This window comes from Chiloscyllium punctatum, chromosome 18 (genome assembly GCF_047496795.1).
Source record: "Chiloscyllium punctatum isolate Juve2018m chromosome 18, sChiPun1.3, whole genome shotgun sequence".
Taxonomy (NCBI): Eukaryota; Metazoa; Chordata; class Chondrichthyes; order Orectolobiformes; family Hemiscylliidae; genus Chiloscyllium; species Chiloscyllium punctatum.
This window is the reverse complement of record NC_092756.1, coordinates 50,233,732-50,253,321: the sequence shown is the minus strand read 5'-3', so window position 1 is coordinate 50,253,321 and position 19,590 is coordinate 50,233,732. Positions and strand designations below refer to the sequence as shown.

The following is a 19,590-nucleotide window of genomic DNA, read 5'->3' as shown; positions in this document are numbered from 1 at the left end:
ATCAATTCCCCGGGAAGCAAACTCACTTTGCTTCTGTTTTAAACAGAAATGCCGCAGGGGATCGAAACAGCATTTAAACTAGCTGCTCCGCAGAAATGGCAGCGGTGGGATTCGAACCCACGCCTCTGACGAGACTGGAGCCTTAATCCAGCGCCTTAGACCGCTCGGCCACACTACCAACACGCCCACGACTCCATTTTCTTGCACTTCCAATTGTGTTCCTGCATAACAACAGATGTAAACTCACGTGAAAAGGGTTCCATGATCCCTCTCCGACTCGCACAGCTGCTGGGATGTGCCCGTCTACAATATCAATTTCTCAGCAGTTAACGATAGCCCATCAATCCAGACAAAAATCACTGGTAAACTGAGTCTATCTTCTCAGACTTCGATTCAGCTACAGATGTATCTGTGAGTGCGTGAGAATATATGATCGATTATGATTGGGTCAAATTACCATGAGCTACTTGACATTACTGCAATTTCGATTCTTGCTTTGCTCAATGATTTCACCCATTGCTCGAAACAGGACAACTTTCACGTTTACACGGAACATGAAACACACCGGACTACAGGGGAAATGCACAAAGCTGAGCAGGCCGTGTCCCAAATCATACCGTGCAGCATAGTTTCAGTCACTGTGTCTGTTTTGCAGAATAAGGTTCCCAAAGAATGTTCCACCCTAAAACCGGAGGTAGCATTACAATCCGAGAAGGACAGATTACATTGTGAGGAAGGTCTGACCTCGGGGCCGGTTCGAGATGCCACTTTCCTTGCCTTTTACCTTACCGTGCAATTTGCTGCAGATTGCACCTGGACATGAGCCTCATGGATACCAACTGAGTTGGAAACCTGTGTGGGAATCGATGAGAATAAGCGACTCAATAAAGTTTAACAAGTTCCATGGTGCTTTTTAGAAATGCAGTTTCTCTTCACCTCAATCCAAAAGGCAGTTTCCGAACATAGTAACAGAAGTCAAAAGGTAATTACCTCACCCCACCCCCACTCCGGAAGAGGTGCTAACTGCCCTTGATTGCTTTTTGTTCACGATGTGAAGAGCTCTCACGCCTGAGTCACCGTCACGTCTCTGGTTGCTGAGTGAATCACAACGAAGGACTTTCTCCAGAGCTGCAACTGCCTCACTTCCCCACTCGCCCTCCCCGTTTACATTTTCCTGCTCGTCAGTGATTTAATGAAAACCAAATGGATGCGATGTCATTCTGTAGCCTCTCTGTCGATTCCTCCGTTTCCGTTCCAACCTGGCTTAGATCTCGGGGCGCACCTTAATACTAGCGACGCTATGAAAGCACAGGTCCAGAGGTTCCTCATAGAGTGGAATTTCTTTCATTGCTGTTGCTGATTGAATGAGCCACTAACGTGCGAACTGCTCCAAAACATGATTCAGGACCTCTGGTGCCAATTCTCACACGTTGAATAACGACAGACACCTTCCAAATGAGGTCTTTCAGAGACGACTTTGGGATACATTTGACAGACAGACTAGTTGAGGAATCCGTGGTGCACTGTGACACCAGCACATCAGCTTCTTCCCTGTCTTTGAACCGGGCCGCCTGCGCAAGGAATGCGAATGCGGTAATGCTTTTCGTGGAAGGATCAGAAGGGGGTAACTACACTCTCAAACAGAATGGCATATGATCAGAACCAGGTTGGAGAAAAACTTTACAATGCTTTTGCACAGTAATTAAACGGAGCGGCATTGCATTGCACTACGAGCGATTATTTTTTCGAGCAAACTCGAAGGCAGGTTTGCACATGGGAAAGCAAGCAAGAAAGCTCCGTTCTTGTCGATGTCAAAGGCTGCAGTTGAAGAGCAAAGCAGTTTCTGCCCAGTTTCGAACTGGGGACCTTTCGCGTGTAAGGCGAACGTGATGACCACTACACTACAGAAACAAGCCTCGGTCGTCCCCGCTGCAGCTCAGTGGCATCCAGCACTGAAAGTTGAAGCCATTCGACCTTTCACCTTTCTGTTTCCGTTAGCTCGTTGTTTAATGGGACTTGTTTAATTTTGGCTATGTGGTGAGCATGGACGAGATACACCGAAGTATCTGTTTCCACGCGGTGTACCCCAATAACGTTGTGTCGCTTACACCTGCTTTAAAGAATTACGTTTTTGCGGAGCTTACCGTCGCAGTCTGTGGCAAAATCTTTTCGTCTGTTCGACTGCTCACGGGAAAGGTAGCATTGTGAAACACTGCAGAAACGAACGACTTCCTTACTTTTGCTCCGACTGACCATACTCCGTGAAAATTTCCCAGATTCTCAGTTGAGGATTTTTGCAGCTGGAAGTTACCTCAGAAACCCTGTTAATTCGTAATGTATTGAGCGAATCGCAAAACAGAAAGCATTTAACACGGAACACAAACAAAACGGGAAAACCAAATGCATTTTCAGACACAGCGAGCTTGAATGCTAAATGTGAGACAGTCAGGGGGCATGAGCCATAACGTAATCACACAACTAACAACAGGGCAATTCCAAACTACTCTTTCAAACATACTGGAGCCTGAGTGCACCATCACTTCCCAGACAATGCTGCAAAGAGACAAAAAAAGAACATAATAAGAATGGGCCATAAAAAGTGAATTTCACCAATCACAGTCTCGATTAGATTACCTTTCCCTTCCGATGACTCCAGGACTGAAATGAAGGAAGTGGGAGAAATTCAATAACATATGACATCGAAATACATTGGAACGATTTTCTCATTGGCCAGAAAACCAAATAACGACGAGTCGAGTCACCGTAGGACTCTGTTTCGCAACAACGATGAAATAGCAGTCTCCATTCGGTTCCAGTAAAAGCTCAACTTGCCTGGAACAGAAAGCAAGAGTAGAGCCGCTGGCGATTTTCCGCGCGGGAGGCGAACACGAGCATGACAGCACAGACACTTTGGAAAATTCGGCACTTACCAACACCACAATCAATTCCCCGGGAAGCAAACTCATTTTGCTTCTGTTTTAAACAGAAATGCCGCAGGGGATCGAAACAGCATTTAAACTAGCTGCTCCGCAGAAATGGCAGCGGTGGGATTCGAACCCACGCCTCTGTCGAGACTGGAGCCTTAATCCAGCGCCTTAGACCGCTCGGCCACACTACCAACACGCCCACGACTCCATTTTCTTGCACTTCCAATTGTGTTCCTGCATAACAACAGATGTAAACTCACGTGAAAAGGGTTCCATGATCCCTCTCCGACTCGCACAGCTGCTGGGATGTGCCCGTCTACAATATCAATTTCTCAGCAGTTAACGATAGCCCATCAATCCAGACAAAAATCACTGGTAAACTGAGTCTATCTTCTCAGACTTCGATTCAGCTACAGATGTATCTGTGAGTGCGTGAGAATATATGATCGATTATGATTGGGTCAAATTACCATGAGCTACTTGACATTACTGCAATTTCGATTCTTGCTTTGCTCAATGATTTCACCCATTGCTCGAAACAGGACAACTTTCACGTTTACACGGAACATGAAACACACCGGACTACAGGGGAAATGCACAAAGCTGAGCAGGCCGTGTCCCAAATCATACCGTGCAGCATAGTTTCAGTCACTGTGTCTGTTTTGCAGAATAAGGTTCCCAAAGAATGTTCCACCCTAAAACCGGAGGTAGCATTACAATCCGAGAAGGACAGATTACATTGTGAGGAAGGTCTGACCTCGGGGCCGGTTCGAGATGCCACTTTCCTTGCCTTTTACCTAACCGTGCAATTTGCTGCAGATTGCACCTGGACATGAGCCTCATGGATACCAACTGAGTTGGAAACCTGTGTGGGAATCGATGAGAATAAGCGACTCAATAAAGTTTAACAAGTTCCATGGTGCTTTTTAGAAATGCAGTTTCTCTTCACCTCAATCCAAAAGGCAGTTTCCGAACATAGTAACAGAAGTCAAAAGGTAATTACCTCACCCCACCCCCACTCCGGAAGAGGTGCTAACTGCCCTTGATTGCTTTTTGTTCACGATGTGAAGAGCTCTCACGCCTGAGTCACCGTCACGTCTCTGGTTGCTGAGTGAATCACAACGAAGGACTTTCTCCAGAGCTGCAACTGCCTCACTTCCCCACTCGCCCTCCCCGTTTACATTTTCCTGCTCGTCAGTGATTTAATGAAAACCAAATGGATGCGATGTCATTCTGTAGCCTCTCTGTCGATTCCTCCGTTTCCGTTCCAACCTGGCTTAGATCTCGGGGCGCACCTTAATACTAGCGACGCTATGAAAGCACAGGTCCAGAGGTTCCTCTGAGAGTGGAATTTCTTTCATTGCTGTTGCTGATTGAATGAGCCACTAACGTGCGAACTGCTCCAAAACATGATTCAGGACCTCTGGTGCCAATTCTCACACGTTGAATAACGACAGACACCTTCCAAATGAGGTCTTTCAGAGACGACTTTGGGATACATTGGACAGACAGACTAGTTGAGGAATCCGTGGTGCACTGTGACACCAGCACATCAGCTTCTTCCCTGTCTTTGAACCGGGCCGCCTGCGCAAGGAATGCGAATGCGGTAATGCTTTTCGTGGAAGGATCAGAAGGGGGTAACTACACTCTCAAACAGAATGGCATATGATCAGAACCAGGTTGGAGAAAAACTTTACAATGCTTTTGCACAGTAATTAAACGGAGCGGCATGGCATTGCACTACGAGCGACGATTTATTCGAGCAAACTCGAAGGCAGGTTTGCACATTGGAAAGCAAGCAAGAAAGCTCCGTTCTTGTCGATGTCAAAGGCTGCAGTTGAAGAGCAAAGCAGTTTCTGCCCAGTTTCGAACTGGGGACCTTTCGCGTGTAAGGCGAACGTGATGACCACTACACTACAGAAACAAGCCTCGGTCGTCCCCGCTGCAGCTCAGTGGCATCCAGCACTGAAAGTTGAAGCCATTCGACCTTTCACCTTTCTGTTTCCGTTAGCTCGTTGTTTAATGGGACTTGTTTAATTTTGGCTATGTGGTGAGCATGGACGAGATACACCGAAGTATCTGTTTCCACGCGGTGTACCCCAATAACGTTGTGTCGCTTACACCTGCTTTAAAGAATTACGTTTTTGCGGAGCTTACCGTCGCAGTCTGTGGCAAAATCTTTTCGTCTGTTCGACTGCTCACGGGAAAGGTAGCATTGTGAAACACTGCAGAAACGAACGACTTCCTTACTTTTGCTCCGACTGACCATACTCCGTGAAAATTTCCCAGATTCTCAGTTGAGGATTTTTGCAGCTGGAAGTTACCTCAGAAACCCTGTTAATTCGTAATGTATTGAGCGAATCGCAAAACAGAAAGCATTTAACACGGAACACAAACAAAACGGGAAAACCAAATGCATTTTCAGACACAGCGAGCTTGAATGCTAAATGTGAGACAGTCAGGGGGCATGAGCCATAACGTAATCACACAACTAACAACAGGGCAATTCCAAACTACTCTTTCAAACATACTGGAGCCTGAGTGCACCACCACTTCCCAGACAATGCTGCAAAGAGACAAGAAAAGAACATAATAAGAATGGGCCATAAAAAGTGAATTTCACCAATCACAGTCTCGATTAGATTACCTTTCCCTTCCGATGACTCCAGGACTGAAATGAAGGAAGTGGGAGAAATTCAATAACATATGACATCGAAATACATTGGAACGATTTTCTCATTGGCCAGAAAAACAAATAACGACGAGTCGAGTCACCGTAGGACTCTGTTTCGCAACAACGATGAAATAGCAGTCTCCATTCGGTTCCAGTAAAAGCTCAACTTGCCTGGAACAGAAAGCAAGAGTAGAGCCGCTGGCGATTTTCCGCGCGGGAGGCGAACACGAGCATGACAGCACAGACACTTTGGAAAATTCGGCACTTACCAACACCACAATCAATTCCCCGGGAAGCAAACTCACTTTGCTTCTGTTTTAAACAGAAATGCCGCAGGGGATCGAAACAGCATTTAAACTAGCTGCTCCGCAGAAATGGCAGCGGTGGGATTCGAACCCACGCCTCTGACGAAACTGGAGCCTTAATCCAGCGCCTTAGACCGCTCGGCCACACTACCAACACGCCCACGACTCCATTTTCTTGCACTTCCAATTGTGTTCCTGCATAACAACAGATGTAAACTCACGTGAAAAGGGTTCCATGATCCCTCTCCGACTCGCACAGCTGCTGGGATGTGCCCGTCTACAATATCAATTTCTCAGCAGTTAACGATAGCCCATCAATCCAGACAAAAATCACTGGTAAACTGAGTCTATCTTCTCAGACTTCGATTCAGCTACAGATGTATCTGTGAGTGCGTGAGAATATATGATCGATTATGATTGGGTCAAATTACCATGAGCTACTTGACATTACTGCAATTTCGATTCTTGCTTTGCTCAATGATTTCACCCATTGCTCGAAACAGGACAACTTTCACGTTTACACGGAACATGAAACACACCGGACTACAGGGGAAATGCACAAAGCTGAGCAGGCCGTGTCCCAAATCATACCGTGCAGCATAGTTTCAGTCACTGTGTCTGTTTTGCAGAATAAGGTTCCCAAAGAATGTTCCACCCTAAAACCGGAGGTAGCATTACAATCCGAGAAGGACAGATTACATTGTGAGGAAGGTCTGACCTCGGGGCCGGTTCGAGATGCCACTTTCCTTGCCTTTTACCTTACCGTGCAATTTGCTGCAGATTGCACCTGGACATGAGCCTCATGGATACCAACTGAGTTGGAAACCTGTGTGGGAATCGATGAGAATAAGCGACTCAATAAAGTTTAACAAGTTCCATGGTGCTTTTTAGAAATGCAGTTTCTCTTCACCTCAATCCAAAAGGCAGTTTCCGAACATAGTAACAGAAGTCAAAAGGTAATTACCTCACCCCACCCCCACTCCGGAAGAGGTGCTAACTGCCCTTGATTGCTTTTTGTTCACGATGTGAAGAGCTCTCACGCCTGAGTCACCGTCACGTCTCTGGTTGCTGAGTGAATCACAACGAAGGACTTTCTCCAGAGCTGCAACTGCCTCACTTCCCCACTCGCCCTCCCCGTTTACATTTTCCTGCTCGTCAGTGATTTAATGAAAACCAAATGGATGCGATGTCATTCTGTAGCCTCTCTGTCGATTCCTCCGTTTCCGTTCCAACCTGGCTTAGATCTCGGGGCGCACCTTAATACTAGCGACGCTATGAAAGCACAGGTCCAGAGGTTCCTCTGAGAGTGGAATTTCTTTCATTGCTGTTGCTGATTGAATGAGCCACTAACGTGCGAACTGCTCCAAAACATGATTCAGGACCTCTGGTGCCAATTCTCACACGTTGAATAACGACAGACACCTTCCAAATGAGGTCTTTCAGAGACGACTTTGGGATACATTTGACAGACAGACTAGTTGAGGAATCCGTGGTGCACTGTGACACCAGCACATCAGCTTCTTCCCTGTCTTTGAACCGGGCCGCCTGCGCAAGGAATGCGAATGCGGTAATGCTTTTCGTGGAAGGATCAGAAGGGGGTAACTACACTCTCAAACAGAATGGCATATGATCAGAACCAGGTTGGAGAAAAACTTTACAATGCTTTTGCACAGTAATTAAACGGAGCGGCATTGCATTGCACTACGAGCGATGATTTATTCGAGCAAACTCGAAGGCAGGTTTGCACATGGGAAAGCAAGCAAGAAAGCTCCGTTCTTGTCGATGTCAAAGGCTGCAGTTGAAGAGCAAAGCAGTTTCTGCCCAGTTTCGAACTGGGGACCTTTCGCGTGTAAGGCGAACGTGATGACCACTACACTACAGAAACAAGCCTCGGTCGTCCCCGCTGCAGCTCAGTGGCATCCAGCACTGAAAGTTGAAGCCATTCGACCTTTCACCTTTCTGTTTCCGTTAGCTCGTTGTTTAATGGGACTTGTTTAATTTTGGCTATGTGGTGAGCATGGAAGAAATACACCGAAGTATCTGTTTCCACGCGGTGTACCCCAATAACGTTGTGTCGCTTACACCTGCTTTAAAGAATTACGTTTTTGCGGAGCTTACCGTCGCAGTCTGTGGCAAAATCTTTTCGTCTGTTCGACTGCTCACGGGAAAGGTAGCATTGTGAAACACTGCAGAAACGAACGACTTCCTTACTTTTGCTCCGACTGACCATACTCCGTGAAAATTTCCCAGATTCTCAGTTGAGGATTTTTGCAGCTGGAAGTTACCTCAGAAACCCTGTTAATTCGTAATGTATTGAGCGAATCGCAAAACAGAAAGCATTTAACACGGAACACAAACAAAACGGGAAAACCAAATGCATTTTCAGACACAGCGAGCTTGAATGCTAAATGTGAGACAGTCAGGGGGCATGAGCCATAACGTAATCACACAACTAACAACAGGGCAATTCCAAACTACTCTTTCAAACATACTGGAGCCTGAGTGCACCACCACTTCCCAGACAATGCTGCAAAGAGACAAGAAAAGAACATAATAAGAATGGGCCATAAAAAGTGAATTTCACCAATCACAGTCTCGATTAGATTACCTTTCCCTTCCGATGACTCCAGGACTGAAATGAAGGAAGTGGGAGAAATTCAATAACATATGACATCGAAATACATTGGAACGATTTTCTCATTGGCCAGAAAACCAAATAACGACGAGTCGAGTCACCGTAGGACTCTGTTTCGCAACAACGATGAAATACCAGTCTCCATTCGGTTCCAGTAAAAGCTCAACTTGCCTGGAACAGAAAGCAAGAGTAGAGCCGCTGGCGATTTTCCGCGCGGGAGGCGAACACGAGCATGACAGCACAGACACTTTGGAAAATTCGGCACTTACCAACACCACAATCAATTCCCCGGGAAGCAAACTCACTTTGCTTCTGTTTTAAACAGAAATGCCGCAGGGGATCGAAACAGCATTTAAACTAGCTGCTCCGCAGAAATGGCAGCGGTGGGATTCGAACCCACGCCTCTGACGAGACTGGAGCCTTAATCCAGCGCCTTAGACCGCTCGGCCACACTACCAACACGCCCACGACTCCATTTTCTTGCACTTCCAATTGTGTTCCTGCATAACAACAGATGTAAACTCACGTGAAAAGGGTTCCATGATCCCTCTCCGACTCGCACAGCTGCTGGGATGTGCCCGTCTACAATATCAATTTCTCAGCAGTTAACGATAGCCCATCAATCCAGACAAAAATCACTGGTAAACTGAGTCTATCTTCTCAGACTTCGATTCAGCTACAGATGTATCTGTGAGTGCGTGAGAATATATGATCGATTATGATTGGGTCAAATTACCATGAGCTACTTGACATTACTGCAATTTCGATTCTTGCTTTGCTCAATGATTTCACCCATTGCTCGAAACAGGACAACTTTCACGTTTACACGGAACATGAAACACACCGGACTACAGGGGAAATGCACAAAGCTGAGCAGGCCGTGTCCCAAATCATACCGTGCAGCATAGTTTCAGTCACTGTGTCTGTTTTGCAGAATAAGGTTCCCAAAGAATGTTCCACCCTAAAACCGGAGGTAGCATTACAATCCGAGAAGGACAGATTACATTGTGAGGAAGGTCTGACCTCGGGGCCGGTTCGAGATGCCACTTTCCTTGCCTTTTACCTTACCGTGCAATTTGCTGCAGATTGCACCTGGACATGAGCCTCATGGATACCAACTGAGTTGGAAACCTGTGTGGGAATCGATGAGAATAAGCGACTCAATAAAGTTTAACAAGTTCCATGGTGCTTTTTAGAAATGCAGTTTCTCTTCACCTCAATCCAAAAGGCAGTTTCCGAACATAGTAACAGAAGTCAAAAGGTAATTACCTCACCCCACCCCCACTCCGGAAGAGGTGCTAACTGCCCTTGATTGCTTTTTGTTCACGATGTGAAGAGCTCTCACGCCTGAGTCACCGTCACGTCTCTGGTTGCTGAGTGAATCACAACGAAGGACTTTCTCCAGAGCTGCAACTGCCTCACTTCCCCACTCGCCCTCCCCGTTTACATTTTCCTGCTCGTCAGTGATTTAATGAAAACCAAATGGATGCGATGTCATTCTGTAGCCTCTCTGTCGATTCCTCCGTTTCCGTTCCAACCTGGCTTAGATCTCGGGGCGCACCTTAATACTAGCGACGCTATGAAAGCACAGGTCCAGAGGTTCCTCTGAGAGTGGAATTTCTTTCATTGCTGTTGCTGATTGAATGAGCCACTAACGTGCGAACTGCTCCAAAACATGATTCAGGACCTCTGGTGCCAATTCTCACACGTTGAATAACGACAGACACCTTCCAAATGAGGTCTTTCAGAGACGACTTTGGGATACATTTGACAGACAGACTAGTTGAGGAATCCGTGGTGCACTGTGACACCAGCACATCAGCTTCTTCCCTGTCTTTGAACCGGGCCGCCTGCGCAAGGAATGCGAATGCGGTAATGCTTTTCGTGGAAGGATCAGAAGGGGGTAACTACACTCTCAAACAGAATGGCATATGATCAGAACCAGGTTGGAGAAAAACTTTACAATGCTTTTGCACAGTAATTAAACGGAGCGGCATTGCATTGCACTACGAGCGATGATTTATTCGAGCAAACTCGAAGGCAGGTTTGCACATGGGAAAGCAAGCAAGAAAGCTCCGTTCTTGTCGATGTCAAAGGCTGCAGTTGAAGAGCAAAGCAGTTTCTGCCCAGTTTCGAACTGGGGACCTTTCGCGTGTAAGGCGAACGTGATGACCACTACACTACAGAAACAAGCCTCGGTCGTCCCCGCTGCAGCTCAGTGGCATCCAGCACTGAAAGTTGAAGCCATTCGACCTTTCACCTTTCTGTTTCCGTTAGCTCGTTGTTTAATGGGACTTGTTTAATTTTGGCTATGTGGTGAGCATGGACGAGATACACCGAAGTATCTGTTTCCACGCGGTGTACCCCAATAACGTTGTGTCGCTTACACCTGCTTTAAAGAATTACGTTTTTGCGGAGCTTACCGTCGCAGTCTGTGGCAAAATCTTTTCGTCTGTTCGACTGCTCACGGGAAAGGTAGCATTGTGAAACACTGCAGAAACGAACGACTTCCTTACTTTTGCTCCGACTGACCATACTCCGTGAAAATTTCCCAGATTCTCAGTTGAGGATTTTTGCAGCTGGAAGTTACCTCAGAAACCCTGTTAATTCGTAATGTATTGAGCGAATCGCAAAACAGAAAGCATTTAACACGGAACACAAACAAAACGGGAAAACCAAATGCATTTTCAGACACAGCGAGCTTGAATGCTAAATGTGAGACAGTCAGGGGGCATGAGCCATAACGTAATCACACAACTAACAACAGGGCAATTCCAAACTACTCTTTCAAACATACTGGAGCCTGAGTGCACCATCACTTCCCAGATAATGCTGCAAAGAGACAAAAAAAGAACATAATAAGAATGGGCCATAAAAAGTGAATTTCACCAATCACAGTCTCGATTAGATTACCTTTCCCTTCCGATGACTCCAGGACTGAAATGAAGGAAGTGGGAGAAATTCAATAACATATGACATCGAAATACATTGGAACGATTTTCTCATTGGCCAGAAAACCAAATAACGACGAGTCGAGTCACCGTAGGACTCTGTTTCGCAACAACGATGAAATAGCAGTCTCCATTCGGTTCCAGTAAAAGCTCAACTTGCCTGGAACAGAAAGCAAGAGTAGAGCCGCTGGCGATTTTCCGCGCGGGAGGCGAACACGAGCATGACAGCACAGACACTTTGGAAAATTCGGCACTTACCAACACCACAATCAATTCCCCGGGAAGCAAACTCATTTTGCTTCTGTTTTAAACAGAAATGCCGCAGGGGATCGAAACAGCATTTAAACTAGCTGCTCCGCAGAAATGGCAGCGGTGGGATTCGAACCCACGCCTCTGTCGAGACTGGAGCCTTAATCCAGCGCCTTAGACTACCAACACGCCCACGACTCTATTTTCTTGCACTTCCAATTGTGTTCCTGCATAACAACAGATGTAAACTCACGTGAAAAGGGTTCCATGATCCCTCTCCGACTCGCACAGCTGCTGGGATGTGCCCGTCTACAATATCAATTTCTCAGCAGTTAACGATAGCCCATCAATCCAGACAAAAATCACTGGTAAACTGAGTCTATCTTCTCAGACTTCGATTCAGCTACAGATGTATCTGTGAGTGCGTGAGAATATATGATCGATTATGATTGGGTCAAATTACCATGAGCTACTTGACATTACTGCAATTTCGATTCTTGCTTTGCTCAATGATTTCACCCATTGCTCGAAACAGGACAACTTTCACGTTTACACGGAACATGAAACACACCGGACTACAGGGGAAATGCACAAAGCTGAGCAGGCCGTGTCCCAAATCATACCGTGCAGCATAGTTTCAGTCACTGTGTCTGTTTTGCAGAATAAGGTTCCCAAAGAATGTTCCACCCTAAAACCGGAGGTAGCATTACAATCCGAGAAGGACAGATTACATTGTGAGGAAGGTCTGACCTCGGGGCCGGTTCGAGAGGCCACTTTCCTTGCCTTTTACCTAACCGTGCAATTTGCTGCAGATTGCACCTGGACATGAGCCTCATGGATACCAACTGAGTTGGAAACCTGTGTGGGAATCGATGAGAATAAGCGACTCAATAAAGTTTAACAAGTTCCATGGTGCTTTTTAGAAATGCAGTTTCTCTTCACCTCAATCCAAAAGGCAGTTTCCGAACATAGTAACAGAAGTCAAAAGGTAATTACCTCACCCCACCCCCACTCCGGAAGAGGTGCTAACTGCCCTTGATTGCTTTTTGTTCACGATGTGAAGAGCTCTCACGCCTGAGTCACCGTCACGTCTCTGGTTGCTGAGTGAATCACAACGAAGGACTTTCTCCAGAGCTGCAACTGCCTCACTTCCCCACTCGCCCTCCCCGTTTACATTTTCCTGCTCGTCAGTGATTTAATGAAAACCAAATGGATGCGATGTCATTCTGTAGCCTCTCTGTCGATTCCTCCGTTTCCGTTCCAACCTGGCTTAGATCTCGGGGCGCACCTTAATACTAGCGACGCTATGAAAGCACAGGTCCAGAGGTTCCTCTGAGAGTGGAATTTCTTTCATTGCTGTTGCTGATTGAATGAGCCACTAACGTGCGAACTGCTCCAAAACATGATTCAGGACCTCTGGTGCCAATTCTCACACGTTGAATAACGACAGACACCTTCCAAATGAGGTCTTTCAGAGACGACTTTGGGATACATTGGACAGACAGACTAGTTGAGGAATCCGTGGTGCACTGTGACACCAGCACATCAGCTTCTTCCCTGTCTTTGAACCGGGCCGCCTGCGCAAGGAATGCGAATGCGGTAATGCTTTTCGTGGAAGGATCAGAAGGGGGTAACTACACTCTCAAACAGAATGGCATATGATCAGAACCAGGTTGGAGAAAAACTTTACAATGCTTTTGCACAGTAATTAAACGGAGCGGCATTGCATTGCACTACGAGCGACGATTTATTCGAGCAAACTCGAAGGCAGGTTTGCACATTGGAAAGCAAGCAAGAAAGCTCCGTTCTTGTCGATGTCAAAGGCTGCAGTTGAAGAGCAAAGCAGTTTCTGCCCAGTTTCGAACTGGGGACCTTTCGCGTGTAAGGCGAACGTGATGACCACTACACTACAGAAACAAGCCTCGGTCGTCCCCGCTGCAGCTCAGTGGCATCCAGCACTGAAAGTTGAAGCCATTCGACCTTTCACCTTTCTGTTTCCGTTAGCTCGTTGTTTAATGGGACTTGTTTAATTTTGGCTATGTGGTGAGCATGGACGAGATACACCGAAGTATCTGTTTCCACGCGGTGTACCCCAATAACGTTGTGTCGCTTACACCTGCTTTAAAGAATTACGTTTTTGCGGAGCTTACCGTCGCAGTCTGTGGCAAAATCTTTTCGTCTGTTCGACTGCTCACGGGAAAGGTAGCATTGTGAAACACTGCAGAAACGAACGACTTCCTTACTTTTGCTCCGACTGACCATACTCCGTGAAAATTTCCCAGATTCTCAGTTGAGGATTTTTGCAGCTGGAAGTTACCTCAGAAACCCTGTTAATTCGTAATGTATTGAGCGAATCGCAAAACAGAAAGCATTTAACACGGAACACAAACAAAACGGGAAAACCAAATGCATTTTCAGACACAGCGAGCTTGAATGCTAAATGTGAGACAGTCAGGGGGCATGAGCCATAACGTAATCACACAACTAACAACAGGGCAATTCCAAACTACTCTTTCAAACATACTGGAGCCTGAGTGCACCATCACTTCCCAGACAATGCTGCAAAGAGACAAAAAAAGAACATAATAAGAATGGGCCATAAAAAGTGAATTTCACCAATCACAGTCTCGATTAGATTACCTTTCCCTTCCGATGACTCCAGGACTGAAATGAAGGAAGTGGGAGAAATTCAATAACATATGACATCGAAATACATTAGAACGATTTTCTCATTGGCCAGAAAACCAAATAACGACGAGTCGAGTCACCGTAGGACTCTGTTTCGCAACAACGATGAAATAGCAGTCTCCATTCGGTTCCAGTAAAAGCTCAACTTGCCTGGAACAGAAAGCAAGAGTAGAGCCGCTGGCGATTTTCCGCGCGGGAGGCGAACACGAGCATGACAGCACAGACACTTTGGAAAATTCGGCACTTACCAACACCACAATCAATTCCCCGGGAAGCAAACTCATTTTGCTTCTGTTTTAAACAGAAATGCCGCAGGGGATCGAAACAGCATTTAAACTAGCTGCTCCGCAGAAATGGCAGCGGTGGGATTCGAACCCACGCCTCTGTCGAGACTGGAGCCTTAATCCAGCGCCTTAGACCGCTCGGGCAGACTACCAACACGCCCACGACTCTCTTTTCTTGCACTTCCAATTGTGTTCCTGCATAACAACAGATGTAAACTCACGTGAAAAGGGTTCCATGATCCCTCTCCGACTCGCACAGCTGCTGGGATGTGCCCGTCTACAATATCAATTTCTCAGCAGTTAACGATAGCCCATCAATCCAGACAAAAATCACTGGTAAACTGAGTCTATCTTCTCAGACTTCGATTCAGCTACAGATGTATCTGTGAGTGCGTGAGAATATATGATCGATTATGATTGGGTCAAATTACCATGAGCTACTTGACATTACTGCAATTTCGATTCTTGCTTTGCTCAATGATTTCACCCATTGCTCGAAACAGGACAACTTTCACGTTTACACGGAACATGAAACACACCGGACTACAGGGGAAATGCACAAAGCTGAGCAGGCCGTGTCCCAAATCATACCGTGCAGCATAGTTTCAGTCACTGTGTCTGTTTTGCAGAATAAGGTTCCCAAAGAATGTTCCACCCTAAAACCGGAGGTAGCATTACAATCCGAGAAGGACAGATTACATTGTGAGGAAGGTCTGACCTCGGGGCCGGTTCGAGAGGCCACTTTCCTTGCCTTTTACCTAACCGTGCAATTTGCTGCAGATTGCACCTGGACATGAGCCTCATGGATACCAACTGAGTTGGAAACCTGTGTGGGAATCGATGAGAATAAGCGACTCAATAAAGTTTAACAAGTTCCATGGTGCTTTTTAGAAATGCAGTTTCTCTTCCCCTCAATCCAAAAGGCAGTTTCCGAACATAGTAACAGAAGTCAAAAGGTAATTACCTCACCCCACCCCCACTCCGGAAGAGGTGCTAACTGCCCTTGATTGCTTTTTGTTCACGATGTGAAGAGCTCTCACGCCTGAGTCACCGTCACGTCTCTGGTTGCTGAGTGAATCACAACGAAGGACTTTCTCCAGAGCTGCAACTGCCTCACTTCCCCACTCGCCCTCCCCGTTTACATTTTCCTGCTCGTCAGTGATTTAATGAAAACCAAATGGATGCGATGTCATTCTGTAGCCTCTCTGTCGATTCCTCCGTTTCCGTTCCAACCTGGCTTAGATCTCGGGGCGCACCTTAATACTAGCGACGCTATGAAAGCACAGGTCCAGAGGTTCCTCTGAGAGTGGAATTTCTTTCATTGCTGTTGCTGATTGAATGAGCCACTAACGTGCGAACTGCTCCAAAACATGATTCAGGACCTCTGGTGCCAATTCTCACACGTTGAATAACGACAGACACCTTCCAAATGAGGTCTTTCAGAGACGACTTTGGGATACATTGGACAGACAGACTAGTTGAGGAATCCGTGGTGCACTGTGACACCAGCACATCAGCTTCTTCCCTGTCTTTGAACCGGGCCGCCTGCGCAAGGAATGCGAATGCGGTAATGCTTTTCGTGGAAGGATCAGAAGGGGGTAACTACACTCTCAAACAGAATGGCATATGATCAGAACCAGGTTGGAGAAAAACTTTACAATGCTTTTGCACAGTAATTAAACGGAGCGGCATTGCATTGCACTACGAGCGACGATTTATTCGAGCAAACTCGAAGGCAGGTTTGCACATTGGAAAGCAAGCAAGAAAGCTCCGTTCTTGTCGATGTCAAAGGCTGCAGTTGAAGAGCAAAGCAGTTTCTGCCCAGTTTCGAACTGGGGACCTTTCGCGTGTAAGGCGAACGTGATGACCACTACACTACAGAAACAAGCCTCGGTCGTCCCCGCTGCAGCTCAGTGGCATCCAGCACTGAAAGTTGAAGCCATTCGACCTTTCACCTTTCTGTTTCCGTTAGCTCGTTGTTTAATGGGACTTGTTTAATTTTGGCTATGTGGTGAGCATGGACGAGATACACCGAAGTATCTGTTTCCACGCGGTGTACCCCAATAACGTTGTGTCGCTTACACCTGCTTTAAAGAATTACGTTTTTGCGGAGCTTACCGTCGCAGTCTGTGGCAAAATCTTTTCGTCTGTTCGACTGCTCACGGGAAAGGTAGCATTGTGAAACACTGCAGAAACGAACGACTTCCTTACTTTTGCTCCGACTGACCATACTCCGTGAAAATTTCCCAGATTCTCAGTTGAGGATTTTTGCAGCTGGAAGTTACCTCAGAAACCCTGTTAATTCGTAATGTATTGAGCGAATCGCAAAACAGAAAGCATTTAACACGGAACACAAACAAAACGGGAAAACCAAATGCATTTTCAGACACAGCGAGCTTGAATGCTAAATGTGAGACAGTCAGGGGGCATGAGCCATAACGTAATCACACAACTAACAACAGGGCAATTCCAAACTACTCTTTCAAACATACTGGAGCCTGAGTGCACCATCACTTCCCAGACAATGCTGCAAAGAGACAAAAAAAGAACATAATAAGAATGGGCCATAAAAAGTGAATTTCACCAATCACAGTCTCGATTAGATTACCTTTCCCTTCCGATGACTCCAGGACTGAAATGAAGGAAGTGGGAGAAATTCAATAACATATGACATCGAAATACATTAGAACGATTTTCTCATTGGCCAGAAAACCAAATAACGACGAGTCGAGTCACCGTAGGACTCTGTTTCGCAACAACGATGAAATAGCAGTCTCCATTCGGTTCCAGTAAAAGCTCAACTTGCCTGGAACAGAAAGCAAGAGTAGAGCCGCTGGCGATTTTCCGCGCGGGAGGCGAACACGAGCATGACAGCACAGACACTTTGGAAAATTCGGCACTTACCAACACCACAATCAATTCCCCGGGAAGCAAACTGATTTTGCTTCTGTTTTAAACAGAAATGCCGCAGGGGATCGAAACAGCATTTAAACTAGCTGCTCCGCAGAAATGGCAGCGGTGGGATTCGAACCCACGCCTCTGTCGAGACTGGAGCCTTAATCCAGCGCCTTAGACCGCTCGGCCACACTACCAACACGCCCACGACTCTATTTTCTTGCACTTCCAATTGTGTTCCTGCATAACAACAGATGTAAACTCACGTGAAAAGGGTTCCATGATCCCTCTCCGACTCGCACAGCTGCTGGGATGTGCCCGTCTACAATATCAATTTCTCAGCAGTTAACGATAGCCCATCAATCCAGACAAAAATCACTGGTAAACTGAGTCTATCTTCTCAGACTTCGATTCAGCTACAGATGTATCTGTGAGTGCGTGAGAATATATGATCGATTATGATTGGGTCAAATTACCATGAGCTACTTGACATTACTGCAATTTCGATTCTTGCTTTGCTCAATGATTTCACCCATTGCTCGAAACAGGACAACTTTCACGTTTGCACGGAACATGAAACACACCGGACTACAGGGGAAATGCACAAAGCTGAGCAGGCCGTGTCCCAAATCATACCGTGCAGCATAGTTTCAGTCACTGTGTCTGTTTTGCAGAATAAGGTTCCCAAAGAATGTTCCACCCTAAAACCGGAGGTAGCATTACAATCCGAGAAGGACAGATTACATTGTGAGGAAGGTCTGACCTCGGGGCCGGTTCGAGAGGCCACTTTCCTTGCCTTTTACCTAACCGTGCAATTTGCTGCAGATTGCACCTGGACATGAGCCTCATGGATACCAACTGAGTTGGAAACCTGTGTGGGAATCGATGAGAATAAGCGACTCAATAAAGTTTAACAAGTTCCATGGTGCTTTTTAGAAATGCAGTTTCTCTTCCCCTCAATCCAAAAGGCAGTTTCCGAACATAGTAACAGAAGTCAAAAGGTAATTACCTCACCCCACCCCCACTCCGGAAGAGGTGCTAACTGCCCTTGATTGCTTTTTGTTCACGATGTGAAGAGCTCTCACGCCTGAGTCACCGTCACGTCTCTGGTTGCTGAGTGAATCACAACGAAGGACTTTCTCCAGAGCTGCAACTGCCTCACTTCCCCACTCGCCCTCCCCGTTTACATTTTCCTGCTCGTCAGTGATTTAATGAAAACCAAATGGATGCGATGTCATTCTGTAGCCTCTCTGTCGATTCCTCCGTTTCCGTTCCAACCTGGCTTAGATCTCGGGGCGCACCTTAATACTAGCGACGCTATGAAAGCACAGGTCCAGAGGTTCCTCTGAGAGTGGAATTTCTTTCATTGCTGTTGCTGATTGAATGAGCCACTAACGTGCGAACTGCTCCAAAACATGATTCAGGACCTCTGGTGCCAATTCTCACACGTTGAATAACGACAGACACCTTCCAAATGAGGTCTTTCAGAGACGACTTTGGGATACATTGGACAGACAGACTAGTTGAGGAATCCGTGGTGCACTGTGACACCAGCACATCAGCTTCTTCCCTGTCTTTGAACCGGGCCGCCTGCGCAAGGAATGCGAATGCGGTAATGCTTTTCGTGGAAGGATCAGAAGGGGGTAACTACACTCTCAAACAGAATGGCATATGATCAGAACCAGGTTGGAGAAAAACTTTACAATGCTTTTGCACAGTAATTAAACGGAGCGGCATGGCATTGCACTACGAGCGACGATTTATTCGAGCAAACTCGAAGGCAGGTTTGCACATTGGAAAGCAAGCAAGAAAGCTCCGTTCTTGTCGATGTCAAAGGCTGCAGTTGAAGAGCAAAGCAGTTTCTGCCCAGTTTCGAACTGGGGACCTTTCGCGTGTAAGGCGAACGTGATGACCACTACACTACAGAAACAAGCCTCGGTCGTCCCCGCTGCAGCTCAGTGGCATCCAGCACTGAAAGTTGA

The 19,590-nt window shown here is 46.5% G+C and overlaps 12 non-coding genes across 12 annotated transcripts; all 12 read right to left on the bottom strand.

Moving 5' to 3' along the window:
* Positions 1–96: 96 nt before the first annotated feature.
* Positions 97–178, bottom strand: trnal-aag (transfer RNA leucine (anticodon AAG)). Its single transcript has one exon. It is a non-coding gene; the product is annotated as a tRNA-Leu (tRNA).
* A 1,660-nt stretch (positions 179–1,838) lies between these two features.
* Positions 1,839–1,911, bottom strand: trnav-uac (transfer RNA valine (anticodon UAC)). The gene has a single exon. It is a non-coding gene; the product is annotated as a tRNA-Val (tRNA).
* Positions 1,912–3,036: 1,125 nt separating this feature from the next.
* trnal-aag (transfer RNA leucine (anticodon AAG)) lies at positions 3,037–3,118 on the bottom strand. The gene has a single exon. It is a non-coding gene; the product is annotated as a tRNA-Leu (tRNA).
* Positions 3,119–4,778: 1,660 nt separating this feature from the next.
* trnav-uac (transfer RNA valine (anticodon UAC)) lies at positions 4,779–4,851 on the bottom strand. Its single transcript has one exon. It is a non-coding gene; the product is annotated as a tRNA-Val (tRNA).
* Positions 4,852–5,976: 1,125 nt separating this feature from the next.
* trnal-aag (transfer RNA leucine (anticodon AAG)) lies at positions 5,977–6,058 on the bottom strand. Its single transcript has one exon. It is a non-coding gene; the product is annotated as a tRNA-Leu (tRNA).
* Positions 6,059–7,718: 1,660 nt separating this feature from the next.
* trnav-uac (transfer RNA valine (anticodon UAC)) lies at positions 7,719–7,791 on the bottom strand. Its single transcript has one exon. It is a non-coding gene; the product is annotated as a tRNA-Val (tRNA).
* Positions 7,792–8,916: 1,125 nt separating this feature from the next.
* On the bottom strand, positions 8,917–8,998 carry trnal-aag (transfer RNA leucine (anticodon AAG)). Its single transcript has one exon. It is a non-coding gene; the product is annotated as a tRNA-Leu (tRNA).
* A 1,660-nt stretch (positions 8,999–10,658) lies between these two features.
* trnav-uac (transfer RNA valine (anticodon UAC)) lies at positions 10,659–10,731 on the bottom strand. Its single transcript has one exon. It is a non-coding gene; the product is annotated as a tRNA-Val (tRNA).
* A 2,854-nt stretch (positions 10,732–13,585) lies between these two features.
* On the bottom strand, positions 13,586–13,658 carry trnav-uac (transfer RNA valine (anticodon UAC)). The gene has a single exon. It is a non-coding gene; the product is annotated as a tRNA-Val (tRNA).
* A 2,867-nt stretch (positions 13,659–16,525) lies between these two features.
* Positions 16,526–16,598, bottom strand: trnav-uac (transfer RNA valine (anticodon UAC)). The gene has a single exon. It is a non-coding gene; the product is annotated as a tRNA-Val (tRNA).
* A 1,125-nt stretch (positions 16,599–17,723) lies between these two features.
* On the bottom strand, positions 17,724–17,805 carry trnal-aag (transfer RNA leucine (anticodon AAG)). Its single transcript has one exon. It is a non-coding gene; the product is annotated as a tRNA-Leu (tRNA).
* Positions 17,806–19,465: 1,660 nt separating this feature from the next.
* On the bottom strand, positions 19,466–19,538 carry trnav-uac (transfer RNA valine (anticodon UAC)). Its single transcript has one exon. It is a non-coding gene; the product is annotated as a tRNA-Val (tRNA).
* Between the last annotated feature and the right edge of the window lie 52 nt (positions 19,539–19,590).